The 27,988-nt window shown below is 49.6% G+C and overlaps 1 protein-coding gene across 1 annotated transcript in view; it reads right to left on the minus strand.

The window, feature by feature from the left end:
- Positions 1 to 4,683, minus strand: part of Map3k14 (mitogen-activated protein kinase kinase kinase 14) — a 47,536-nt gene extending 42,853 nt beyond the window's left edge. Inside the window, exon 1 of the mRNA XM_059271921.1 lies at positions 4,578 to 4,683. The gene's annotated coding sequence lies outside the window, so the exon portion shown is untranslated. The remainder of the gene's footprint in view (positions 1 to 4,577) is intronic.
- Between the last annotated feature and the right edge of the window lie 23,305 nt (positions 4,684 to 27,988).

Raw genomic sequence — 27,988 nt, forward strand, 5'->3', positions numbered from 1 at the left:
CACCCTGGGCAGGCGACTGCTTTCATTTTCACCTGAGCAAGCTCCTCATGAGGCTTGACATCCGGTGATTTCGTTTTTCTAAAAACTAGGTTTGCTTTAGAAATGACTCTTCGCCTCTCAAGACAGCTTCCCCAAGAGAAAACAAATGTATTTAGAAAGAATGGCAGTGTGGTGGGAGGCAGTCTTTTTGGTTTGTATTAAGGAGAAAGGAATTTAATCCCCCGCCCCCAACCCATGATATCTGAAGCAGAACCTGCAAATCCTTGACTGTAAATCCAGGGCCCCCAGACCTGGCTATGGAGATAGGCAGTTTTAAGGGAGAAGAGCGAGGGTGCCGTGTGCTGACGGAAACCATAACCCCCCGCAAACAAATGTAGCCTCCTTGTCCCCCAAACAAAGAACAAGTCCTCAGTGGCTTCTATTCTGGGTACTCTCTTTCTCAGCCCAGGTTAATGCTGGGACCCACTAAACCACATGGAGGATGGGGAAGCGGGGGAGGGGGGGTGAAGAACTCCCAGACAGACCCCGTTCTGTTTGCATCGGAGTCCTGAGAGACATGCAGGTAGCCCCTATTTAGGACTACGCACTCTGACTGGACAGATGCTAAGTCTTTTTAGGCTTATCTGAAGTACTGTGAAGGAAGGATGTACAGTAAACCTGAGGGAACCCAGGGCTGGCGAGATGGCTCAGTGAGTAGACATGCTTGCAAGTCCAGCCTGAAGACCTGACTTTGCTCTCTGGAACCCACATGGTGGAAGGAGAGAAGTCCTCTGACCTCCACAGGTGTGCTGTGATACACACGTGTGCACACACAATGAATGAATACAATGAATTAAGACTGGGAAGACGGGACAGCTAACCCATCCAGGCTAGGGAAGCAGTCCTTGGAGGGCCTGCTGAAGAAAAGGACTGACCTGTCAGGCACCCCAGTGTTTCTTCACATCATCTTACAGAGGACAGATCTAGTCACAATGCAGTCATCTGCTGCTACTACTGCCATCACAATGACCAAGAGCAGCGACAGCCACTGTGCTCAGCCCAGCACACAAATCCTCCCCTGTCTTCTACTTGAAACAGCCCCATGAAACATTTCTGGTCCCATTTGCAGGCGAGGCACTCCATGCTCACAGAAGTGAAGCCATTTGCTCGAGGGCACACAGACAGACAGACAGCCACAGGCAGACCAGGCCCTGACCCAGGTCTGTTTGACAACATAAACGCCACAGTGGATGTGGTGGCAGTATGGACAGGCTCTATCCCTGGCCAGATCACTTGCGCCTTCTGCCTTAGTTTCTACATCTGTGAAATGAGCATGGGCACACTTGTTCAGATGGCAGGCTTTTAATAACGATCAGTATCAACAACCACTAAACAGCGATAACAATTAAGAACTTTTTCGGGAGAGGGGCTTATCATCCTTCAGCAAGTGAGTAGTGTAAAATGATCAAGTGTATGCCAAGGAAAGTCAGTTTAGATACTAACCATGACACCAAATTCCTAAGGATTATTGTCTGTTTTATTTAGTCCTCATTTTAAAGATCTTTACCTCTATACTGTAAGAAAATAGAAAGGCTGCCTGCAAAATTATTCCCTATGCACATAATTCCAAAGGATTTCTACCAGGGAGCTCAAGATGGAAGACTCCAAAACAGGAAGAGGGGAAGGGGCCTCAATTTAAACATGAGTAAAAGAACACTCAGGCCTCTGAGGAAAGCTCCCTTATCCTGTCATTCAGGCAGTTGAGAGAAGCTCAGAACTCAGGACGCTACCTCAGTACCCTGCACAGAAGTGCCAAACGTTCTCCTCTGCTGCCTGCCTTCCACTCGGCTTTCCCGCTCTGCCCCACAGCTGTACCTCTGCAGTCAGCAACACCAAGTGAGCGCAGGGTGCTCACACTTGAAATGCTCACCCTACCCGTGAAGACACTCCACTCCATTCCTTTCCCTTATTCGGGATTCTGGTGTGCAGTGGGCTGACTTATCCCTAGAGCTCCCCAGATCCACTCTCCATACTGCCCCTCTCCACACCCACTTGGATGCTGGTGCCATCAAAAGTGCCCAGAGTGCTCAGATGCCTCCAGTTTAACTGAAATACTAAAATGGGGCAAACAGGAAGCATCAGACACAACTGCGGTAGTGACTTATTAATCATGAAAGCAGAATTTTAGTTGCATTTTAACCTTTTGCCAGGAAAAAAAAAAAAAAAGCATTGAGATGATGGAAGCCATCGGTAGAAATGTCTGCTGCTTGCATGTGAAGCAAGCTAACCTTTCACTTGGATGGAACTTGGTTTTCAGATTTCTTCTTTCGCCCCAGAAAGAACATTTGTCAAGCCACCCAGGATGAACGTGTGAGTTCTTCCCAGGGCAGAAGCACCTGTTGGGAGAAGTCCATGTGTTGTCCACTGAGACAGGAGGAGAAAAAAAAAAAAAAAAAAAAAAAAAAAGGAGCCTGAAAGTGACTTCACAGGCCAAGGTGATAACATAAAAGTCTTAAGAGGGGGCAAGATGGCCTAAACAAACACGCCCAGATTTAAGCTTTTATCTACTGTACAACCCTCCAATCTCCTACCAGCTCCTAGCTAGTGATGAACCCTCTCACTCACCAAAAAAACAAAAACCTCCTAACAGTTGCCTAGGGCTGGACAACCAATCAGGGTGAGTCCTGTCCTCTCGCACACAAACACTCCAAGCAGATCACAAAGGAATCAGTGTTCATCAGAACCAAAATGAGGAACCAAACGTCTATCTGCCGAGGCTGAGGAGCAAAACCAGACGGTTTTGTTTAATAGAGGAAGGTTCATTTGGCAGGGGCTCTGTGGTGCACTCCCACAAACTCTAACAGACACCAGAAACCCCTCAGAACTGCTCCTTCTAGCCAGGGACAATCACAAAATGACCTAAAGCCCAAGTACTGTTTAATTTCACAAACTGCTGGGATGTATTTCTGGGTATGTACAGCTAGGTACTGATCTCTAAAATTAAAGTCAGACATATTAACTATTATTATGAGATCTTCTGAGAAATTCACCACACTCTTCCAAATAAACCAGGATGTCTTCTTTCTTTCTTTCCGGTGTTCTGAGACAGGATCTTGCTATGAAGCCCTCACTGCCTCCAAAGTTACAGTAATCCTCCTGCTTTAGCCTCCCCAGTGATGGGATTACAGGTGTGTGCCACCATGCCTAGCTTTCAAGATGTCTTATAGGCCTTTGAAAAGACTCAGAAAGCTGGCATCGATCCAAAGGAATTGCCTTTGACATCACTTCAGACACAAGAGAAAATCCACACACATCATAAGCAAGTCCAGAACCTTCAAAGCCATCCTTTCGTGTTAAGAGCAAAAAATATTACCCCAGACCTTCCTCCCTCTTTTCTCTATCATGGTTAACTTATGCAGACTTAATTCAGAGATCTGAGAACTCACCCTTGGTCACGGCTTTGAGGCCTCAGACAAGGTATGTGCGCCCTCATCCCCCACACCTAGTTCAGGTACTTCACTTATCACCTGAATAATACTCTATCCATCTTACCACACCGACCACTCACAGGGGAAAGTTACTAAGCAAAGGCTTCATCACTAATGTTAGGATCCTCTCATGGCTCAGAAAGACTATGTTTCTAGCCACAGTGCCAGTGGTCCAAAGTTCACTGGACGGTGCCACTCTCATTGTTTAATTTCATTCACTCTTAACCAAGTCATTAGTGTTCACTGTCTCCAATTAACAAAAAAAAAAATGTCATCAATACACTGAGTTTTGAAACTTTTCTTCACTCATCCTCTCCTTTACAACCCATGCACACCACTATCCATCCTTTAGTGCTGAGAGCCATCTTTTAATCTCAACTTAGAGGGCGGGGGGAGGCTTTTTCTTAAGTGAATGAACACGGAGGGGTGGGGGAAGATTTTTTTTCTGAAGTTAATAAACACGGAAGAGGCTCCTAAGCAGGTGGGAATCGCTGCCGCCGACAAATGTTTCTTTTTACTTGGTGACAGGTGGCTGCAACTTGCCAGAGCCACGGTGAGCTTCCAAGATGGGACTAGTACATATAAACAGACACCAAAAGTAGAACACAGAATCACACAGAAGGGTCGGGATCATCGAAGAGGGAGGATACTGTGGGCGACTAGCACTGCCCTACTGAGTGTCCAGGGCAGTCTCTGCTCCCGCTCCCAGCACAAGTGACCCCAAGCACTTCATAGGGAAAGACAGTACATTTCACGGCTAGGGCGGTGGAGCAATCTCCTTCTCTTGGGGGGGCACCTCGCAGCCGGGGCTGGTAGTGGGGCGGATGTTGGGGAAGGGGAAGAAGGCAGTCCCCGCGCGCGATCCGGTCGAGCGTGTGACCCGTGGGTGCGCGGCCTGGAAGCTCCAGGGCGAGCACGGCGTAGTGAGCGTGGCGCTGGTGGCGCGGCGCGTGCGAGCTGGTTAGACCGCAGACACCCGGCCACCCATCCCAGCCAGCCCTCGCGGGGAGCAAGGCCGCAAGCCGGCCCGGCCTCAGAAGCGCCCCGGCCCCGCCCGCTCGAGCCCTCAGCGACCCGCTTTAGGTCTCGGGACTCTGCCCAGTCACCTACCGGCTGAGCGCCGTTCTCCTCAACCCAGCGAGTGTGGCGCTTCGCTGGCCAGCGATCGCTCGGGGCCCCAGCCGCTCCTCCCCGACCACGCCCCCACGTCTAGCCCCGCCCAGGGCCACGCCTCTCCCCGTGGCTGCGATTTTGCGAGCTTCCCGCCTCCTTTCTTTGGCCGCACGGCGACCCTTGATCCCGCCCACTCCCACAAGTAAGCCAATAAGGCGTCTCCTCCCGGCCGGCCTGCCATCCACTCTCCAGCAACGATTGGCTATCACGGCCTCTCCCAAAATGGATACTGTTTCCGGCCAGGGTTGCTAGAGGCGTTGGCTGGGTGGGCCGGCGGGCAGTAGGCGGAGGAGGCCAGGGTGTTGGTGGAACTACACATGCGCTCTCGGCTTCTGGCAAATCTTTTTACGGGTTGCATTCTTTTTGAGGTTACGGGAAGGAAGGGCGACTGTACGCATGCGTGGGCATTCCCAGCTTCGGCTTTCGTTACCTTGGAGATGGCGAGGCGCTCTCTCTCCAAGGTCTTAGATTCCTCTTCCTTTTTACTTGAGGGAGTTGTTGCTTTGTGGGATCCCGGTGGGGCTAGAAATACATTTATGGAGCACTTAGTGTGTGCCCTGACTTTACTGGGCTTGCCTTCTAGAAGCATGGGGAGCCAAAGACCCACGTAAGACAGGCCTAGTGTTGAAACTCAGGTCTAAGGGAGCCTGCAGATGGCATGGTACAATCTCATTCCACCCCAGGAGAAGCTGCGTGGTGTGAGTGCTGTGCACAGGATCCATCCTAGACCACAGAGCCAGAAAGACCTGGTTTGAAAACGTGCCCTTTTGATGGGGGCAAGAGGGAGTATAGGGAATGTATGGATTTTCCCCCCCTTTTCTGACTTTGCTAATGGGCTTTCTACTGTACAACAAGCTTCTATTTAGTGGTAATAAGAAATCGCATTTTGCCTTTTAGAGTTTCCAGAATGAAAGATGTGTTGTGACTGTTGGGATTCCTCTAGGACTCTTCGAGACTGGCTTGAGAAATAAGGAGCCTCCTGTCTGGAAAGGTTTGAGCCAGGGCCAGGCCACTGTCTGCTTGTGACCACTTTGCAGACCTACTTCTTTCTGGAGATGTGTCCAAGCAGACATCTGTTGTTGGACACCAGGAAAGGCCATTCATTTGACAGTGTGGAAATCCCACAATCTGGCCTGCATTCAGGAGGCTGAGGCAGGAGGATGACAGGTTTGAGACCAGTTTGGGCTCTGTAGCCAGACTTCTGTATGAAAACAAAACAGCCTACAACCTAAGAGGCTCACTCCCCCACCCCCACTCCACCCCAACTCCCCAACCCAGGACCAGAAAATGTTAGAACAAAGCCTGTAGTTGCTCACAGCCCCAGCCCATGTTGTCTTATTCTCAATCATGGCAAGTGTTGTCCTAGAAGCATTTCGGGCTGTGACTTTCATGAAGCCTATACTTCAGAGTCAAGACAGTCTCTGGGACCTATCTTGGCTCTGCCAGTGACCAGCTGAGAGACGGTAAGGCAAAAAAAAAAGCTGGACTGGGGGCCTTCTGAAAAGCTCCTGCCATCTCCAGGGTTGGGCATTTCAGTGACTCAGAGAGAGGCAGAGCCCGGCCAGATGTACAGGTTGGTATCAGGTCTTGGGTGTCTGTCTTTTCCCGCCCACCACCTGTTTGCCTCTGGGCAAAGTACTTCTCAGGAAAGCTGTGGGCAACAGGCCCAGATTCTGGAGTCGCTCCCTGCAGGGCTAGCTCACTTTTCCATCTCCCCTCACCTTTCCTTCTTTAGGACAGCCAGTGTTTCGGTGGTCCTGGTTCCCTCCCAGACGTTGCCTCCTCCATCAAGATAATTGGTCTTTAAACCTACACTCCAGTACTAGGGTGTATTAGTGACTCAAAGCTCTGCAGAGGGTCAGCTTGCAGGGGAGAACACACCACTAGACTGATTAGCAAGGAAAGCACTAGGGAAAAGCAGGGCTTCTCAGTCTCAGCTGCTTTTCTCCTGTCTCTTCCCACAGTGGGTGAGGTGAGACGCAAATGCCCCTCAGTCCCTCTCCCAGTGGCCGCTGGGGTGCCTCTGAATCTTGAAATATCTACCCCCTAGGAGAGATTCGGGCAAAAGCGACTTCCTCCTGGTCTAATAAGTCATGATGGTCTGGGCAGGCTTCTAGCCTTGAGTCACTCATGCAGCTTCAGCTGGGCTTTAAATAAAATAATTGACATTTACAGGGTGACTCACACCTGGGGCAGTGTTGGGCTCAGTACTCGGGGTTTCACATCCCATCTATTTCAGGTTTGGAGACACAAGGGTAAGACTGTGCCAGGCTGAGAGCAAAGCAGGGTCTGTTTGTTTTTCAGATCCGAGAGTCCAAACCCAGGGCCTTGCATATCCTGGGCGAGCACTCTACCACGGAGCTCCATTCCTGGTCCCTTTTCTTTCCTTCTTTCTCCACCCCCCAGATAAGGTCTCTGTGACCTGTAACTCATTACTGAGCCCCTGCTGGCCTCAAACTTCTTCACGTTTTCACCTCCCCCCGTATTGGGGTTACAGGCAGGGCTACTATTCCTAGCTCAGCCTCTGCGTTGTTTGTTTACATTTCTCTTTCTTTAAAAAGCATTCTTAAAGTTAGCATGCAAAGGAATGGATTCCGTCATAGCATTTTCACATGTATGTGTCATTGTACTTGGCTCTCACTTGTTCAGCTTCTGGCTTTGATTAAGATCATAAACCAGCTAGGTATAGTGGCATGTGGCTGTAATCCCAGCACTGGGGACTGGAAGCAGGAGGATTAGTAGTTCAATGCCATCTTCACCTCCAGAGCATATTTGAGGCCAGCCTGGGCTACATAAGACCCTGTCTTCCGTCCACTAAGTGTGCTGTGTGCAGAACCTCATTGGATAACCTCAGTCTTGACGTTTTGTATTGGATAATTCATTGTCACCAATCAGGCAACCCTGTCACCTTGTTACTGCAGGATACTTAAGAGCATGCCTGACAGAGTCTGCTAGGTTAGGAAAACATGCTCCCATACCTTGTGTGACAACAAAAAGGTCTCTTGATGTTACTAACCATCCTCAGGAGAAGCGGTTGTCCCTACTTGAGAACCCCTGTCCGGTTATTACTGTCCTCATCCTATGGCTGAACAAACAGAAGCCTGGAGAGAAGTGACTTGCTCAGGGTCACTTGCTGTACCAGACGACCCAGGATCCAAACAACACAGTGTGTAACACCCCCTGCATGCAGGACTCCACAGAGACTTTTCAAGGAGCAACTGCCCCCCCTCAGTTCTGTGGAACTGGGTGCAGTGGTGAGCCAATGCCATCTTTGGGTCATTTGTCCTTTTCTGTTTGCCCTGGAGAAGGGAAACTCTGCTGGCCTTGGCACGTTTACGGTACGAGGCCATGTCTAGTGAGCAGGTGTTGGGCAAACCGTCTGACGCCTGTGGGTCTTGGGCCCACATTCCTGTGAAATCGAGTCCAGGCGAAGGCTGCTGTGAGGATGGCGTGAGAGGCCCTAGGCCTAGGGGCAGACATTCCCGGAGGAGAAGGTGTGCCTCCTCCCACTAGGGACCTGCCTGTACTGTCGCCATGAGGTTTTTGCTGGTCCCCAGTTTGGACCTGCCCCATCCCTGCCTTCAGCCCAGACATCTTGGTGGGGATGGGGAAGCAGTAGAGGAAACAGATACATAGATACAGTCCCTGTTCTTTCCCACTGTGACCTCATGTTGGTAGCTTAAAGTGGGACTATTTACACCATAGAAATTGGCAAGTAGCATAAAGCTGAGCGCGCGCGCGCGCGCGCGCGCGCGCACGCGCACGCACACACACACACACACACATCCAAACTAGTTGTTAAACTTTCTCCAGCACACTGCTGCCTGCTGCTGCTGATCTCTGCCAGCTGGACCATCTCATCACATACTGGATGATGAAAGGGGCACCATAAACTACAGAACTGGCAGGGGAGAGGAGAAGTGTTAAAGATGAGAGGGAGAGGAGGTTCGAGTCTTGGCAAAGGTTGGAGCTGTATGCATGGGGGTCTCCGACAGGCACTGGACGTTCCCTTACCAAGATCAGGCCTGGACATAGCCTCCTGAGACCCCTCCCTGACTTTGATGCCATCACAGGGATCCCTGGCTTGACTGGCATTCTTCTCAGTTCTTGACTGATTTTCCCCTTCTAACTCACCTCTCTACCGCCCATAGCATCTGAAGATGTGACTCGGTAGGTAGAGTGCTTGCCTAGCAGACATGAAGCCGTGGGCTCAGTCCCCAGCACCAGTCCCAGGAATGATGGCATGGCCTGCAATCCCAGCACTCAGAAAGTGGAGGCAAGAAGATCAGAAGTTCAAGGTCATCCTTGGCTATATAGGGAGTTCAAGGCCAGCCTGGGCTACGTGAGATGCTGTCTCAAAAACAAAACAAAACAAACAAACAAAAAAACAAAAAAACGAGCTGGAGAGATGGCTCACTGGTTAAGAATATTGACTGCTCTTCCAGAGGACCTGGGTTCAATTCCCAGCACCCACATAGCAACTCACACCTGTCTGTAACTCCAGTTCCAGAGGACTCAACACTTATGTCAAAATTCCAATGCACATAAAATAAAAATAAATCTGTTGTGTTATTTAAAACAAAAAATCCATACCATCCCTGACCCTTCTGGTGGCTTTAATTCTCATGTGAAGCCACTTAGGTCACACCATTCCACAGCCAATGCCCCAGCATCTCCTGCCATCAAACATCTTGCTCCTTTCAACCCATGAATGCGACCAAGCTCCTGGCCTAAAAATAACCAATCAACAAAACAACACCTTCCCCATCCTGGCTTTCCGGTACGCTGTTTCCTAGTGTCTTCCATTTGCATGTACTCCTCACAGCATGGCTTCTGCCCGCCTCCCCTTCTCTCTGTGACCACACACTGACTTGGCTCCTGCTAAATGCCTCTTCTCAGTTCCTGTCTCCTTGTACTGCACAGTGTGATGTGCTGAGCACCAAAGGGTCAGGCTGGGAGATAAGTGCTGAGTCTCTAGATGGTCCCTGCCCTCGAGCTTTTTTTTTTTTTCCTCTAGTGACTGGCAGAATCTAAATCACTTCAGATGAGAACTTGAGTCATCCCGGGTAGTAGGTGTATGATGATGGAGGGATGGAGGGTACTGTATCAGGCAGGACCCAGCCAGGTGAGCTGACCCATTCTAAGTTCCAACAGTATTTCAGGGAGGAATAACTTACACAGGAGGATTGGCAACAGCCAACAGAAGACGACTGTGACCAGGAATCCACTCCTGCCCCCTGGTGGGAAGGCCAGACAGGGCAGGGCAGTCAGAGGCTGGGTCACGGGGAGAAGACTAGAACCACATGGCAGACACACCCATTTCCACAGCTCCTACTCAAGATGAAGAGGGATGGAGGGAAAGCCTGGATTCTCCTTGTCTTCCGCCGTCTAGTTTCCTGCCAGAGCCTCTGGCTGGCCGGTGAGCTTGCAGGGCTCAGTTAGCTGCAGAGAAAGGAGGGCTGGACAGCAGGACACAAAGCCTAGGTGTGGGGGATGATAGGGACTACCTCTCAGAGGGGGCTCATGGAGACTGTCCTGGAGGACCAAGTGTGACCTGAAAGAGGGAGTTACAGGGGACACACTCCTGACAATCGGTGACACTTGGGACCGGTCCTTTTGTGCTGTCTGTCTCCTCTTCGCCCTCCTTCTTCTTTTGAGACAGGGTCTCACTGTGTAGACCAGATTGGCCCCGAACTCACAGGGATCCACCTGCCTCCTCCCCGGTGCTGGGATTAATGGTACGTGCCACCATGACCAGCTCATTCCTATTCTTTTTAAAAGACAGGGTCTCTGTAGCCAAGGTTGAAGATGCTCCTGAACTTCCGACTGTCCGCTGTGTTTGGATCAGGGTTTCATGTAATCTAAGCAAGCATTCTACCAGCTGAACACTCCCCAAGTTTTAGTTCTGGACCCCTAGCTTTTCTGCATTCTTTCCCTTGTTCTCATCAATTCCTGGCTTCACTAAATCATTCAGCAAACATTAATTGAACACATAGTTTACAGCTGGCCCTTGACTAAGTCCTTGGTGATAGCAATGAGGCAAGAGTCCGCCATTCATAGAGGATCAGCAATACAATGTAAAGGGCAGAGAAGCTACTGGGTGATGGAAGGTCATAGAGGAGAGATCAAAGAAGGCTTCCTAGAAGGGGTGCCTCTTAAACTGACTGCTGCCAGGCCAGGTGCATTGAGAGAAGGCCAAAGTAACGCGGGTGCAGGAAGGGCCTGTCAAGGCATGGAGATAGAGGGAAGCAGTCAGCCCATCTGGGGTTGGATGTCAGCTGTAAGGGATAGGGAGAGAAATGCAGCTGACGCTGAAGTCTGTGACCTGGGCTAGGGAAGGCAATGCAGAGCGGAAGCCACAGACAGCACTGGGAAAAAGACAGGTTCAATCGCTAGCATGGAACCTCAGTTCAGTTTCTCTTTCCAAAACAGGTAGTGGGGTGGCAGTTACAGAGCAGGAGGCCAGCTGCAGAGCCTGGCTGCACGTCAGGTTGGATGTGATGGAGCTGGACGAGGGCAGTGGCAGAAGATGAAGATCTGGGACAGATTAGCCACAGGGAGAGATTCAGTAGAGAAGCTATGGAGAGCGGAATGTGAGTAGGGATGGAGGGCATGTCCAGGATGCTGGGGCCATGTGAACAGGGATGGAGGGTGTGTCTAAGACTCTGGGGCCATGTGAACAGGGATGGAGGGCATGTCTAGTACTCTGAGGCCATAAGCCATGGGGGAGCAGATTCTGCAGAGGATTCTGCTGACTTAGGATGAGGAATCTCAGTTTCTGCCCCTTCCATTGTCTTTTCCTAGCTGTTGACTTCTAAACTGACACCTTCAGGTGTGACCTGCGCCCTGAACTCCAAACTAGAATTGTCCCTGACCCAGAGCATGTTTCTTCCCTCTCGCCCTCTCGCCAACTGGCAGCTCCATCTCTACTTTGCTCTCTCTATGTCAGTGACATCACTGCCAGCGCCCCACCCCACATCTTCGTTACCGCTTCTGGTGCCCAGTCACACTGACTTGTTCTTCAAGCAGTTCCCTTTGCGTGTGGAACCTCCCTGGCTCTCCTCTCCTCATCCTGTTCTGTGTCGATCCTTTCTTTTCATTTTTGTTAGTTTCTGTTTGTTTGTTTGTTTGTTAGTTTGACCTTGTCTCACTATGTAGCTCTGGCTGTCTTGGGATCCACAAGGTAGAACCAGGCTGGCCTTGAACTCACAGAGATTTGCCTCCCTCTGTCTCCCCAGTGCTGAGATTAAAGGGATGCACCATTATGCTGGGCGGATCCTTTCCACGTTGTTACTCTCTCACTCAAAAAAATGTTAATGGATTCCCACTGCCTGCTGATTATGTTCCAGCTTAGTACAGTGTTAGCCTAAAGTGTCGTTTGCTGGTGAGGGTTTCACTCTCTCTCTGGGTATGATCAGAATTCCTCTTTAATTATAGTGATGACCCATTTGGTTTGAAGGCGTCTTTGTCTCATTGCAGCCAGAACGACTCTTACCCAGTCCTGGCCAGGGAGATAGCTAGACCCAGAAGTCTTTGGTTACAGGAACCAACTCAGCTAGCACGTACCCTTTTGTCCTTTGTCTTTTCCCTAGTCTCTTTCTAGGGTGTAGATTCAGAGTTGTTAGCATGGAAGCATAGGAATAAAAGTCAGCTTAAGGGTGAACTCCTCCGTCTGAGGGTCGGAGGAGGCCTAGGTTCTATCCCCAGCACAGAGTGAATTAGATGTGGGGCTGTGTGGCCATCATCTTCAAACTCAGGAGGAAAAGGCAGGATGAGCAGAAGTTTAAGGTCATCCTTGACTACATAGCAAGTTCAAGGCCAGCATCAGCTACATAAGACCTTGTTTAAAAAAACAAGCCGGGCGATGGTGGCACACGCCTTTAATCCCAGCACTCGGGAGGCAGAGCGAGGCGGATTTCTGTGAGTTCGAGGCCAGCCTGGACTACCAAGTGAGTCCCAGGAAAGGCGCAAAGCTACACAGAGAAACACTGTCTCGAAAAACCAAAAAACAAAAAAACCCAAAAAACCCAGCAACACTGAGTTTCAAGAAGTGGTGTGGAAAGAGCATTTCCCACTCTTCTGGAGGACTCAGTTCCCAGCACCCATGTCAGGTGGCTCACAACTGTCTGCAGCTCCAGATCCAGGGGATCAGATGCCCTCTTCTGGCCTCCATGGGTGCCTACATGTATGTGTATATGCCCTCACATAGACACACATATAGACGTAATTAAAATATAAGTGTAAAAACCAAACAACAGGGACTGGGCAAACGACTCGGTAAAATTCTTGCCAAACAAACATGAGAACCTGAGTTCAGGTTTCCAGCACCCACACAAAAAGCTGGGCATGGTGGGGCATGTCTGGAATCCTAGTGCTGGGAAGGCAGAGACAGGTGGATCCCAAGGGCTTGCTGGCCAGGTAGTCTAACTAAATCAGCAAACTCCAGGGTCAAGGAGAGATTGTGTCTTAAAAGGTAAGGTGGGGTGCAATAGAGAAAGACACCTGTCATTGAACTCTGGCCTCTACACACATACCACACACACACTCACACACACACACACACACACACACACACCACACACACACTCACACATAACACACACACATACACTCACACCCACACACCCACATACACTCACACATACTACACACACACACACTCACACACACATACTGCACACATACACACTCACACACACACACCACACACACTCACACATACTACACACACACACACTCACACACACATACTGCACACATACACACTCACACACACACCACACACACTCACACATAACACACACACACACACACACACACACACACACGGGGGGGGGCACATATGAACATACACGTGCACACACTGAATACAACAACAACAGACAAAACTCTACATCTGTGATTGCAGGGCAAAAACAAAACAAAACAAAAACCCCCCACACTGTAGGGAGAGCTCCTGCAGAGCTGCAGCTAGTTTGATTCTAGTGTTAGACCTAGCTTTTTTTTTTTTTTTTTAATGTTTTAGAAACAGGGTTTTTCTGTGTAGTTTTGGAGCCTGTCCTGATACTCGATCTGTAGACCAGGCTGGCCTCGAACTCACAGAGATCCGCCTGCCTCAGCCTCCCGTGTGCTGGGATTAAAGGTGTGGGCTGCCACTGCCCGGCAGCACCTAGCTTTTTTCTGCCTTTTGTGACTGCTACCTTTTGTATCCAGGTACCTTCAGTCTGAAACACATAAATCTTAAGAGTTTCCTTAAGGGTGCAAAACTTATACAGAACTTGGTTGGGGGAGGACTCCTGAGAGGCCTCCTAACTGAGACTCTGCATTGGCATTGTCTCTTTGGGGGGCTTAGATAAGACGTGTTGGTATATGGAAACTGACTTGCTAAAGGTGTGAACTGTGTAACAATAAAAGGCCCTTTGCTAAGCTGCTGTAAGTCAGCCCACCAGAGGCTGATTCCCCTGCAGCTGGAAAAGGTTAAAATTCATCCTTAGAGTGCCTCTGTGTCTTCTTTCCATGGACCCGCGTGAACCCACACCCGATACAACAGTGGGTGCCCAACTGACAGTGCCACTCCTGTTTGCTGGGAAAGGAACCTCCCCTGGGAAAGCTGTGGAAAGGGATGGATGACTTATAAGCTGAAGCACATACCAGGGATGTCAGTCAAGATTGCGTGACTCTGCTAAGGGCCGATCGGGAACGAGATATGTTTTACTCAGGTAAGATAAAGGATGCTCAAATTAGGTGGAGGGGAAATCCAGACGTTTGGATCAATGCAGACTCTAGTCTGTGGGAACAAGAGTGTTCCCAATAACTAGTGACATGGTGACAGGTCTTTCCCATAAGAGGGGTACAGGGTTCCCCTTGTGATATGCTAGATGGTGTGAGCAGGCACAGATCTAAGTCACAGTGGTCTCATACAAAGCTAATTCTCTTTCCAATTTTTACCTCCCTCCCTCTCTCTCTCTCTCTCTCTCTCTCTCTCTCTCTCTCTCTCTCATTCTTGGCTTTTCTCGTCTATTGAACAGTTGGTGTGATTGTGCACATTGTCGAAGAATGAGCTTGTGTCCCCCTCTCCCCCGCCCCTGGTCCCTGGTGTTCTCTGTTGAAGAAACCATTCTTATCTGCTTTTTTGTGTTTTTCCCAATATATTTTATGCATCTACAAACATACAACATGCATTTGTAAGGACACCCCCCCCCCCCGCTTTATGTTTGTTTATTTTGTGTGCGTGTGACCTGCCACAGCATAGTGCGAAGGTCAGAAGATAACTTATGAGAGTTTGCTCTCTCCTGGGGATCAAACTCAGGATGTCAGGCAAGCACTCTTCCCCACTCAGCTATCTTGTCAGAGCTTTGTAAAGCACTTTTTAAACTCCAATGAAAGTGGGGCTGGCCAGATGGATTGGTGGCCAAAAGCACCCGCCACCAAGCCTGACTACCCGAGTTCAATCCCTGGGACCCACATGGGGGAAGGAGAGAACCGACTCCCAAAAGTTGTCCTCTGACCGTCACACCCATGCCCAAGCAATACACAAACACAAAATAAATAAAATGCAAAAATATAAATGAATAGAAGTGTGCTTCACAAGCTGCTCTATGCCTTGCTTACTTCACTAACATGTCAGTGAGTTCTGCATACACACAGAACTGTCACAGACTGCATATTCTTCCATTGCACCACTGAAATAGGACTTATGGTTCCCTCTTAGTAGACTTACGTATGTCCAAGCATTTCCTAGTGTGAGAACTGTTTCAGTGAACCTACAGCTCTTTCATTTTGTGTATTAATTAATCCATGCAATCAACAAATATTTACTGAGTGACTGCTATGCATCAGGTGGGCTCTGGGCACGGGAGGGTAGAGCCGGGAAACGCAGTGCTTGGTCATGGGGCTATACTCAGGGGAGAAGACTCAATAAGTTCCTAGCAGGGCTCCACAGCATCCATCCTAAGTCAAGAAGAAAGGCCCCCTTTGGTCCACTCCATCTTTCATGCCTCTCTCTGACTCCTGCTAACCCCCTTCCTTTCGGTGGTGGTACCGAAGGTTGAACCTGGGCTTCTGCACACGCCAGGCAAGCACCCGACTACTGTAGTGTGCCTCAGCCTTTCCTGTTGTCCTGTTTGTTGTTTGGGATAAAGCCTCCTGTCACCCAGACTGGCTGTGAAGTCTGGTCCTGTCTCCACTGAGTGTTGGAATTAGAGGCATGTGCCACTATGGCCGACTACTACCCAACCTTCCTTTAGCTTTTTGTATTTGTTTTGTTTTGTTTTTGAGAGAGGGTTTCTCTGTGTGACCTGGTTGTCCTGGAACTTGCTCTGTAGACCAGACTGGCCTTGAACTCACAGAGATCCCACTGCCTCTGCCTCCCAGGTGCTGGGATTAAAGGCATGTACCCTCACACCTGGTGTCTTTTTGCTTTTTAAAGATTGGTTTTTAACATTTTATGCATATGAGTGTTTATGTGTTATGTATGTGAGTGTTTATGTTTTATGTATGTGTTTATGTGTTCTGTATATGAGTGCTTACCTCCTGCCTCCTGCTCCGTCTTCCAAAAGCAGGCATTGATGGCATGCATCACCACGCCCAGCAAAGTTAAGTCTTTGAGCATATAAGTCTGGTGACAAACAGTGACCAAGGATCTACTGGCACTGATGGGAACATTTTATAAAGGCTGGTTCAGTGGCTCTCAAACTTGCTAGTTTACAACAGAATTGTTGAAGACCCCAAAGAACTTTTGTTGACGCAGATTTTTATCTGGTGTTAGAAAAGTAAATATTTAGTAATTGGTTCTTTGAGAAAAGTCTTTGTTTTGTGACAGGGTCTCATGTCGCCTGGCCTTGCCTTGAATTTGCTGTGATCTGAGTTTGCCTTGATTTTCTGACCCTCCTGCCTCTGCCTCTCAAGTGCTAGGATTATAGGCATGTACTACCATACACCCTTTCCTTCCTCTTTTTGAAAAAAGATTTCTTTATTTTTAGTTTATGTGAATGAGTTTTGTTTCCATGGATGTCTCTGCCATATGAATAAAGTCCCCAAGGAGGCCAGAGAAGGACATTGGATCCCTTGGAACTGGAGTTACAGACGGTTGTAAGCTGCCATGTGGGTGCTGGGAATTATAGCTGGATCCTCTGGAAGAGCAGCCAGTGCTCTTAACTACTGAGCCATCTCTCTGGTCCATTAATTTTATTTTATAAAATAAAAAATAGTGAAAAGAATGGCACATTTTACATTCTCCTAGATCTCTTCCATGAACATACTCAAAGGCAGCCAGATTGATACCTACATTTGGCTTTTATGATGCCATAAAATGCCGTTTCAGTGTCTTGTACAATTTTGACTTCATGGAGCCCTTGAAAGAGTTCTGGGACTTTCAGAGGGTCCCAAGGCCACGCAGAAAGAACTGTTATGTTAATACATTTGGTTTATTCTGTACAGTCCAGGCAGGTTTCTGATATTCTCTTTTACAGATGAGGGAACAGGGACAGAGAACAATTCAGTAATGTACCCAGGGGCATTTAATCCAGAAAGTGGCAAAAGTAGGATTCAAACCCAGTGCATTTATACAGATGGGGAGTGATCTTGCCAGATGTGTGATCCCTGGAGAATTAACCTCTCTGAGGCTGAGGTGCTATCCTTCAATTCACCTAGCTTAGATTGGCTTTGACCTCTTCCCTGAGCCGAGGTATCTCATCTGCTTCTTCTGTTAGTCCTGTCTCCCGCTCAAGTGACACTCTATTCCCGCTCTGTTGTGACATTCTTTAATTATACCCATTGGATCACACACTCCATGGGGACAGTCGCCACATCTCCCTTGATGGTGATTGCTCCATTGTGGGCTGACACAGGCGCTAAAAATCTTTGCTAAAGAAAGAAATGAATAAAGGAATAGGTAAACATTTTGCAAGAGGGCAGACATAGTCCATCTCCCTAGGTAAGGTTCTTTGCTAATGGTTCAGGGAGGGAGAGAAGAATGAGGATCTCATCCCCAGGATGCACTTACGTGTATGGTTGCACCGTTATGCCTACAGGACAAATCACAGGCTGAGAAAACCCTCCTGAATCTCTTCATGAGATCTCCCTCTGCTCCACCTGAATCACTTTGCTCTCAGACACTGAGTCTGATAGTCTTTCCAGACAGTCCTTCATCTTTCTAGGAAATTCCGCAGCCCCTAGATTGATGCAGGTGGGATGAGACACACTCTGCTTTTCACTCTCCTATCCTGGGATTTGTGACTTTCCAGCAATACCCCACAAACCCTCTTCTATAGGACAGCCAGACCTTTTTATTTCGTCGCTGGTCAGGTCAGGGAAGGGAAGAGTGTCCTACAGCACTTGGCTCCTAAATAATGGAGGCCCTCCTGGAAGCTGGGTACTGGCAGGCGGGAGCAGTTAGATGGGCCACGGTTTCTCAGTTTCCTCTTTTGCTATCAACACGGTCCTTTCCACTAGTGACCTTCTAGGATTCTCAGAAGGCCCAAGAAGGGAGAAGTGCATTTATGGGGGGAGGGTGGGAACCATGCAGAAAGCGTGGCCAGGATCCTGTCTGGAAGGTCACGGGGCTGAGCTATGGTTCAAGGACCTTTAAGAAGCAAAAAGGAATTGAGAATGAATACTGTCAGGAGCCTGCTCAGCCCGGACTTCCTGGAATCCGGCTCTGCAGCGAACAGCAGGCTTTCCTGAGCACGTCTTACTAAGAGGAGACAGGAGTAGAAAGCAAAGAGGGCAGGCAGAGAGGAGACTCGGCCTGCCAGATCTCCCAGGCACTGCCAGCTCACCAGATTGGCTCCAGCTTCACTGGAGTGGGGAGGTGACTGCTGTGCCTGGCCGAGTTAAGTCTACAAGGTAGGTGCTTTCCCATGTCACCTAGCCTTCTTCTCATTTGGTCTGAAGTAGGCAAGCAAACCAAGACCGTTGCCTCTCAAAGGTCATCTTTAAAATGTGGTCACAGGGCTGCAGAGATGGCTCAGCAGTTAAGAGCACTGACTGCTCTTCCAGAGGACCTGGGTTCAATTCCCAGCACCCACATAGTTACTCACAACTGTCTGTAACTCCAGTTCTAGGGACTCTGACACCATTACATACATGCAGACAAAACATCAATGCACATAAAATAAAAATAAATTATAAAAGAAAGTGGTCATGACCAGAGATTTATTGTAACTCAGTGTATTATGTAGCATGTATAAGGCCCTGGGTTCCATCACCAGCTTTACAAGACAAACAAAACAAAAAAGAATGCTCTTTACCAAGGAAGGACCACGTAATTTATGTGATTAGGTAATTCTCACCTTGGCGGGCAATGTGAACATGGCCTGGGTCACAGGCTTTCAGTGGAGGGCAGGAGGAATGGGTTAGGAAAAGCAGCAGGGTCAGAGAACCCCCAGGCAGGAGCTGGCATTTTAAGAAACAGATGTGATAAGAATCGGAGTCCTTCCTGGGAATGCAAACAATTCCACCCAAACATTGTTACAGGTGAGGTCTTGCTAAAGTAAGCAAAGGTTGCTAGGGTGTCCTACTGACATCTCATGTTATATCACAGTACTCGGTGGGGCTCGAACCCAGGACCTCCCGGAGGATGGTAGCCTGGTAGTATGTGGTTGGGAGAGGGGTGAATGAATGAATGTGTGTGAAGAACTACAGGTAGGGGTGGAATGGCATTGGGAAGAGGTAAAATATTTTGGGGGGGCATTAAAGCACAGGCAGGTAAGTGACTATGTGGGGGTATAGATGCACTTGTGCTGTGGTTGGCTCTGCCTTGTATTTTAGCTGCTCAGAGCAGTTCCCTGCCGTCCTCCCCTCTGGAGGTATCCCCATCTTTAAATCCTCAGATAAAGTGGTTTATTCATTCACTCAACATGTATTTATTGAGTACCTGCCGGGACAGGCCTGGATTCAGCAGAATCAGGGATGAGACTTAATACTTTCTCTGCCTCTCGAAGCCTTTGATCTAGTGTTATTAAATAAGTACTTCCGGTGAGCAGTGATAAGTGCTGTGACCTGGGAGGACTCCAAGAGCTCCTGGGACTGTGTAAAGTCTCATCCTACCTGGGGCATTCCTGAGAATAAAGATGATGGCGGAGGCTGAGCTCCCCCGGCCAACAGAACCTGAGCTGGAGAGCAGGAAGTCAGTCAGGAGGCGTTGGGGACTGGTGCCGGTCACTAGGAGAAGGCAGAAGCCAGGCCGGGCAGAGGAGAAGATAGACGGAATGGAGTTTCAATGCAAGCTAACCCCACAGGGAGCTCAGGGCTAAGGTGGCTTTTCAGTACCATGTCAGTTACATCAGTCCCTGGCGACTGACTGAGCCTTGGATGAGGCTGTTTTCTGCAGCTGAGGCAATCTCTCAAGAAAGCTGACAGCTGAGGTGTCTCCATAGCATTTTCTAGAGCCTAGGACTTGGGAGATGCCTCCAAAGACCAGCTGCAGGGGAGCTGTGAGTTCTCATACCTAGACCACCATGGCAGATGTATGCCCAGGCTGGCTCAGGTGCCTCTTCTGGGACACCTGACTGGGTGTCCTAGTTGCTTCCTGTGCGGATGTTGGGTGGCATGAAGCTCCCAGACAGGAACAAACTACTGTTTTCCTTCATTTTCCCTTTGCTTTTTCAGGTATCCATGGCTGTCCATTCACCGTGTCATGTCTCAGGCATAGCATTTACTTTACCTGCATTACATTAGCCACTTGTCCTGTGTCCCAGCACAACATTTGGGGTAGGGTGGGTGTCTTTATTCTCACCCACTCAGCCCAACTATCGGGAGGTCCCTTCATTGTCGCCAGACCACTCCCTTCCTCTCTCCATCCCGGCCCACGCTATCGCCTGGACCTCCTAACTGCTAACAGCAGTTTGGTTTGGAAGTGAGGAGGCTGATAACATGGAGCTTTGAAGAAGACAGATGGCTATGTAAACAAACATACACAAGCAAGAAGACCCACAGAGAGGAGACCTGCTGGAGACATTTCAGAGAAGTCCCGAACACAATATTTGGGTGAGGAAAATGATTTGGAGATTTAAGAAAAACAAAACGTTGAAGTCCGGTGTGGTGGCACATGCCTTTATTCTCGGCTTTTGAAAGGCAGAGGCAAGTGGATCTCTGTGAGTTCGAGGCCAGTCTGTTCTACACAATGAGTTCCAAGTCACCCATGGCTGTGTAATGAGGCTTTGTCTCAAAGAAAGAGATAAGGAAGGGAAAAAAAAAATTGAGCAGGGCATGGAGTATACACAGGCAATCTCAGAGCTCAGGAGCCTGAAGCAGGAGGATTGTAGTGAATTTGAGGCCAGCCTGTGCTACATAGGAAATTCCGGTTTCTCAAAACCAAAATAATAAATAAGTAAAAACGAAGAGGCAGAGTTTTCCTGCACATGGCTACTTAGGCCAGAGATCTGGACTTGTGTAACATTGGGCCTGATTCAGTCAATGCTTAAGTTCCTTGTCTGCTACATCTCACAGGCCCCTGAATTTCTGGTCAGGCTGCCTTGTGCTTGCTTTACTGGATGTGGAAGGGTCCTTCCTCAGTTGTTTCTTGCTATTTATTTTTCCCTTTTTTTTTGAGACAGAGCTTCCCTTATGTTGTCGAGGCGGTCATCCAACTCATAATCCTCCTGCCTCAGCCTTCTGAGTTCTGGGCTTACGGAGCTTCTAGCTACCTCTTGTGTTTGGACTTGGGTCTCTGGCTAGTAGCAGCATTAACGTCTCTCAGATCAAGAGAGCTTATCAGGAGAGGAGGGCAAGTGTTTCCGTGGGCTCTGTGCAGCATGGAGCCCTGTTCTCTCGTGGGCCCATTTGCCACATAGATCCTGACGTGGCCGTGGCGTTGGACTCATGGGCTGTGCCCGCTCTTCCTGGAAGCCAACTGTGCATCTCAGGGAAGACTGGGGAAGAAGAGAGGAGGGAGACGTAAACAGAAGGGGGCTGGGGCAGGGCGAGTGTGAGGAATGAAGGAACAAGGGCCAATGAGGTAAGAAGAGTTGAGATGGAAAAGGGGGGAGGGGTTGCTGCTGGCTCCATTTGACAGATTAACCCGTTAACCCACACTCACGAGCTCAGCACTGTCAGTATTTGGGATGGGGGTAGGAGAACAGTATTTCATTGTATATCCTGTAGCCTGGATAAAACTTACGGTCCTCCTGTCTCAGCTTCTTGCATGTTGGGATTAGGGATACATGCCACCTCACCTACCTTTATTATGCCCATCCTCCAAAGCTGGCAGAGACAAAGTGAGTGATGAAACTTGCCCAAAGTCTTACACCTTGTAACCGGCAGAGCTGGGATTTGAACCCTGGAAGAGGAAGGGCATCCTGAGGAGGCATGAACCCAGCACATAGCAGGCACTCAATGGTACTGAACGGACAGTGGTAGTGGGGTGTGGCCTGACGCTTACAGGCTGGCTCTTTGTATAAGCCCCTGGTTTCTGTTGGTACCAGCTGGTAAAGTGTCTTACCGTTCTCACACGGTGACTCCTCAGCCACTTCCATCAAGGCCCCACAGTTGAGCACCAGAGGCACCCCTGGATTTCCCTGACATTGCCCACACTAGCAGCAAGAGGAGGAAGGTGGCTGGGCCGTGGGCACAGGACTCACATTTGCTGATCTCCGACTCCTGTGCACATAGCCCCACTCTCCGCTTTACAAAATCAGGCTACTAAAGTTCTCATATGTTGGAGCGGGGAGGTCTCAGAGGTCTCTGTGAAGATGAGATGACACAGAAGGCCCCGCACAGGGCCAGGAGGCCGTCAGCAAGTGCTGCTGTCACTCAGGCAGCTCCTTGTCACAGGCCCTTCTGCACAGGTGGCCATTGCGGTCTTTGCGGTGGACGGAGCCCTGCATCTCCCCGATTTGTCTAACTTGGATTCTACAGACCCGCTCACTCCATTTCATAGCTGAGCAAGCTGAAACCCAGGTGGAAGGGGACCCGGAGGCCTTGCAAAGTTCCGCAAGACTGTCAGAGTGGTGGGGCTCTCCACAGAGAAAGGGGGACCTCAGTGCGGCTCGGAGCCCCTCCTTCCTCTACGTGGCTGGGACTTGTTGCTCTCTGGGGTCCCTGCATCCCTTCCCAGCAGCAGCCTGACCTTGCCGACTTGGAGAAAAACAGGAAACTGGGCTCTGCCAGGAACTGGAACCCAACCTTCCTCAGCTTGGGGCTGCAAGGAGGCTGGCGTGGTGAGGGGATCTGGGGAAGAGCGTGGGGCAGAGTGTGGAGTGGAGCTCTGCAGGCTCACTGGAGTGGCCTGGGCCCGGCCGAGAGCTTCCACTCCTTCAGCGGACTTCTGCTCTGGCTTTGCTAATCCAAACAAGGCAAGGTTGTAAGTAAGACGTTGTCTGTGCCTTTCCCCTCCCAGGTGAGAACGGAGTCGTGGGAACCAGGGTCACGGCTGGCTTTCTCCTTTATGAATCCTTTCACGCGTTAAAGACACAATTAAAAGGATCTGGGAGGCCGACCCAGTCTATAAAGTGCTTACCATGCAAGTGCAAGGGCCCAGGTTTGCCCTCAGGACCCAGATAAAACACAGTGTGGTGCCAAGTACGGGGCACATGTCTTTAGTCCCAGCACTGGGGAGGCAGAGGCTGGTGGATCTCTCCAAGTCCAAGGCCAGTCTGGTCTACATAGCAAGTTCCAGGTCAGCCGGGGCTACACAGGACCCTCTCAACAAAACAAAACAGACAAGCCCAGTCCCGTGACAGCACATACTTGTGATCCTAGCACGGGAGATGTTTATCCCGAGTACTGGACCCCTGGGGTTCCCTGGACTGCCAGCCTAGCCTAATGGGCAAGCCCTGGGTCCCAGTGAGAGACCCTGTCTCACAAAACAACATGGAGGGCTACTGATGAACACCACCAGCCTAGGGCTCCATCCATGTGCACACAAATGTGCACATGCAGTTGTGTACAGACATGCCCACACAAATTAAAAATGTATTATATAGAAGTCAGTGAGAAGGCTGGGTGGGTAAGGGATCTTACTGCCAAGTCTGATGACCTGAGTTCAATCTACGGAACTCATATGATGGAAAGAGAGAACCAACTCCTGAAAGTTATTGTCTAACCTCTACATGCAAAACATGGCATTCACACACACACACACACACACACACACACACACACACACACACACACGGGGGGGGGGGGGCGGAGAGAGAGAGAGAGAGAGAGAGAAATAATTCCTAGAAGCTGTATTACCCATAAGGCCATGCAGCACAGAAGCCCATCCCTAGATGTCACTGAGCCTCAGTTTCCCCTTGTAGGATGGAGGAATTAGAACACCTGCCTCCCTCTGCTCCCGTGGAACTGTGTTTGTCCAGGGCTTCACTGGAGGAAGCCCTGGCTCTTTTTGCAGTGTACGAGTCTCTGAGCCCATGCAGAGGAGAATCCCTAGCTATAGGGTGTCACATCTCCCATGACTTCTTCTTCTCTCCTGCCTGTCCCTCTTGGACAGGAGCCAGGCATCAATCATCAATCTAATAAAGTGCTCTGGTCCAGTTCAGAAAGCAGCTTCTCTCCCAGGTTCGGTCAATCATCACAGCCTTTGAGACTGTCTCCTGAGATTACTTACCTTGTCTCCCCAGGGCTGGGTGCCCTGTCCAAGTCTAGAAAGTTCAAACATCTAGAAGAGACAGAGCTGAGAGCTGGGACAGGACTTGAGATCTGTCAATTCTGGCTTACTGTGGTAGCTATCCCTAGGGTGTGTGTGTGTGTGTGTGTGTGTGTGTGTGTGTGTGTGTGTGTGTGTAAGGGGCACTTAGCTTTTCTGACAAGGGGAGAGAGAGGGCTGGAGTAACCCTAGGAAGGCTTGGGACCTTGCTAGGCTGTGCTGATGGGTGGCTGGCAGGTGTCCCAGGTCTCCCTGCTGTCTGCCTATAGGTCCTTGATCATCTGAACTGTGTCTCTGTCCTGTTTGGGGCTGGGGCTCAACCTGCTCAAGTCAGGGACAGAACCCTGGGCACTCATACCTAACCCTGAGCTAGGTTCTCTGGATGCAGCCTCTCCCTCCTACGGCCCTGCTCACCTTTACAGCTGTGCCCTTAACTGTCACGACAGTGTATGCACCTTCCAGGTACAGAATCCAGATGAGTGTGTGTGTGTGTGTGTGTGTGTGTGTGTGTGTGAGAGAGAGAGAGAGAGAGAGAGAGAGAGAGAGAGAGAGAGAGAGAGATCCATCAATTGATCGATCTTGTGTGTAGGTGTACGTGCACATGTGTGAGTGTCTGTGTGAAGGTCAGAGGTCAATCCTGAGTTTTATTCATCAGGAACTGTGCACCTTGTTTCCTTGAGACAGGCTCTCTTCCTAGGACCTGGGACTCTCTGCCCAGGCTAGGCTAACTGGCCAGGAAGCTCCCAGGAGCTGCCTGCTTCTGATCTAGTGTTTGATTATGTGTGTGTGCCACCACCACATACAGCTTTTCCATTGGTGCTGGAGATCATGCTTTCATGGCAAGCACCTTACCGACTGAGGCGTCTCTCCAGCCCCACAGTTTTTAATTGTTAGTTTTGGGATAGGACCTTTATGTAGCCCAGGCTGGTGTCAAAGTCGCTATGTGGCAGAGGCTAGCCTTTGGCTCTTGACCCTCCTGCCTCTATGTACCAAGTGATGGACATGACAGGTGTGTACCATCATGCCCAGCAAATTTTTGTTTGCTGGTTGGTTTTTGTTTGTTTGTTTGTTTGTTTGAGACAAGGTCTCGCTATGTTATTTTGGCTGGCCCAGAACTATGGATGATCTGGCTGCCTCTGCTTCCTGAGTGCTGGAATTAAAGGCGCAGGCCACCATTTCCTTTTAGAAAACAGTTTACTACCTTTAAATATACATAATTTCACAAGTAGAAATATGGTCAAGCTGGGCAGTGGTGGCATACGCCTTTAATCCCAGCACTCAGGAGGGAGAGGCAGGTGGATCTCTGAGTTCAAGGCCAGCCTGGTCTACAGAGTGAGTTCCAGGATAGGCTCGAAAAGCTACACATAAAAACCCTCTTCAAAAAACAAACAAATAAAACAAGAAAAACAAAAAAAATTAAATAAAAAGAAAAAGAAAAAATAAGAAACATGGTCAAAAGTCATCTCCTGTATAATGCTGCAGCAGATTTTGGCTCAGCTGAGAGAATCCTGGATGTTAATGGCTTGAGTACCAAGGCTGGACTCAGGGCCTCCGAGAGAAGTTTATGAGAGATCAACTCCACGTGGCAGTGCTGGTCTGGGCTAGGTTTTAATTTCATGGAGGTTTCAGATGGAAGCCTTCCAGCTCCTCTGGCTGAGTTAAACCACTTTGCTGTCTCCCTATTTCCTCATTTCCTGAGAACCAGCCGAGACTGGGTGGCACATGTGGTCCTTGGCCCGGCAGCCCTTGACTCTGCGGCTCAGCTCTTCCTTTGCTGGGAAGGCTGAGTGAGGTGGCAGGGCCTGTCACCACGTTGATAGGTACTGTGACAGGATTTGCGGCTGGTGGATGGCCCTCAAGGACTCAGATCTCATCTTGTCACTGCTCTGCTGGTCACCTGAGGGTCATGTAGTGGCTCTTCCAAGGGCACAGTGTCCGAGCAGCCTTGATTCCCTTGGAAGCAAGCTGGCCTTTTTCCTGGTTTCTTTCCCTCACTTCCTGCCACTCTGGCTAGGCGAGCCCTGGGGCGTCGTCTCCCAGTTCCAGCCTCCTGATGGCTTCCCTTACAGCCTTCAGCATGGGAAGCGGCCCCTTTGCATTGTGCAAGAGCCCTCTGCCCTCTGTTCAGGAGGTCCCTGAGGCCACGTCTTCACCTGCCCAGCTCACCACTTCATTCCCAGTGCCAGGCCCTCTAGAGGCACCTGGCAGAATGGATTCAGTGAACAACATTTCCTTCTTGGAAGAAGGGCTTAGTAGAAATACTCGTCTGGGGAGTCTGGGTTCATATTTCATCTCAGCAAGCTGTGGCTCAACCACTTGAATTCCAGGTTCACAGAGGGGATAACGAGCCCAGTGTGATGGCTCACATCTGTAATCCCAGCTCTTGGGAGGCTGAGGCAGGACAGTTGCTGCAGGTTTAAGGGCTACAGTCAATCCCAGGCCAGTCTAGGCTACAAAATGAGCCCCTGTTTAAATAAACGGGTGTAATGGGGACATGAGTTCCATTTAGCTCCATGGGCAGCTGCAGAGAAAAGAAGGCAGTTCATTCAAAGCCCTCCGCAGATGCCTGGTGTGGTGGGAGATCACTCTGGCGACAGGATGAGTGAGACCCATGGGACAGGCTGACCCAGGACAGACAGAGTAGAAACAAGATTGGAAGCCCGAGATGACTGAACTGCCAGGAGAGAAGTGATCCGTGCTATTGACTCAGGCCCCAACCAAGTGGAATGAGCTGGAGAAGGTGTTCCAGTGGTCTCCTGTGGTGGTCAGGGGGAGGGTCTGTGAGTCAGCACAGTAAGGGGAGAGAAGAACGGGGAACCAGCCATCTGAGCGAGATAGGCCAGGCCTCACTCTTGCAAACCCATACAAAGGCACATAGGCTTTTTTGCACTGTAGCTTAGAGCCACTCTAGGTGGGAACAGGGCAGGATGCAAACACAGTGGCTCTGGGCCACGGTCTGGGCCACTTTGCTCTGTTCAGGGGTCTCTAGTCTCCCTGAGCTACATAGGGCAGAGAAGTTAGCTTAGTCACTTGCCCAAAGCTCCCATTCCAATCTTCAAGTGAGTTCAAGAATTTAAATTCTGGGCCTCAGTTTACCAATCTGTTACATGAGGAAAGATAAAATAATACTCCTTTTGCTATGGGTAGTGATGCACACCTGTTATCCCAGTATTTGGGAGGCTGAGACAGGAGCATCAAGAGTGGCCAACTTAGGCTACATAGTAAGACTGTGTCTCGACAAAACAAAACAAAACAAAACAAACAACTCTTCTGATGGATTATGGGAAAATCAATCAAGGGTAGCCATGAGCAGAAATAGCCTGTGATGCCTGGCACTGGTGAGTGTCATGTTTCTATGTCACCAAACACCGATCACCATCAGTGATAAGACGCATCTCACTTTTTAAAAATTTATTGTGTGTGTGTGTGTGTGTGTGTGTGTGTGTGTGTGTGTGTGTGTGTGTATGCAGGTGCGGGCCTGCATGTGCCACAGTGTGCATGTGGAGGTTCAAGGACAACTTTCGGAAGTTGGTTCTTGCTTGCTATTTTTTGAGGCAGGTCTTTCTCATTGGTTCTGTTGCTATACTACGCACTCTAGGCCACCTGTCCTGCAAACTTCCAGATTATTCTCCTGTCGAAACTTCGAATCTCCAATGCAGGGGTGCTGGGATCACAGACCCTCGCCACCACATCCAGCTTGTTGTGTGGACTCCTGGGCTCAAACTCCGGCAACAGGAAGTAGTTTTGCCTGCTGGGCTCT

This window comes from Peromyscus eremicus, chromosome 8a (genome assembly GCF_949786415.1).
Source record: "Peromyscus eremicus chromosome 8a, PerEre_H2_v1, whole genome shotgun sequence".
Taxonomy (NCBI): Eukaryota; Metazoa; Chordata; class Mammalia; order Rodentia; family Cricetidae; genus Peromyscus; species Peromyscus eremicus.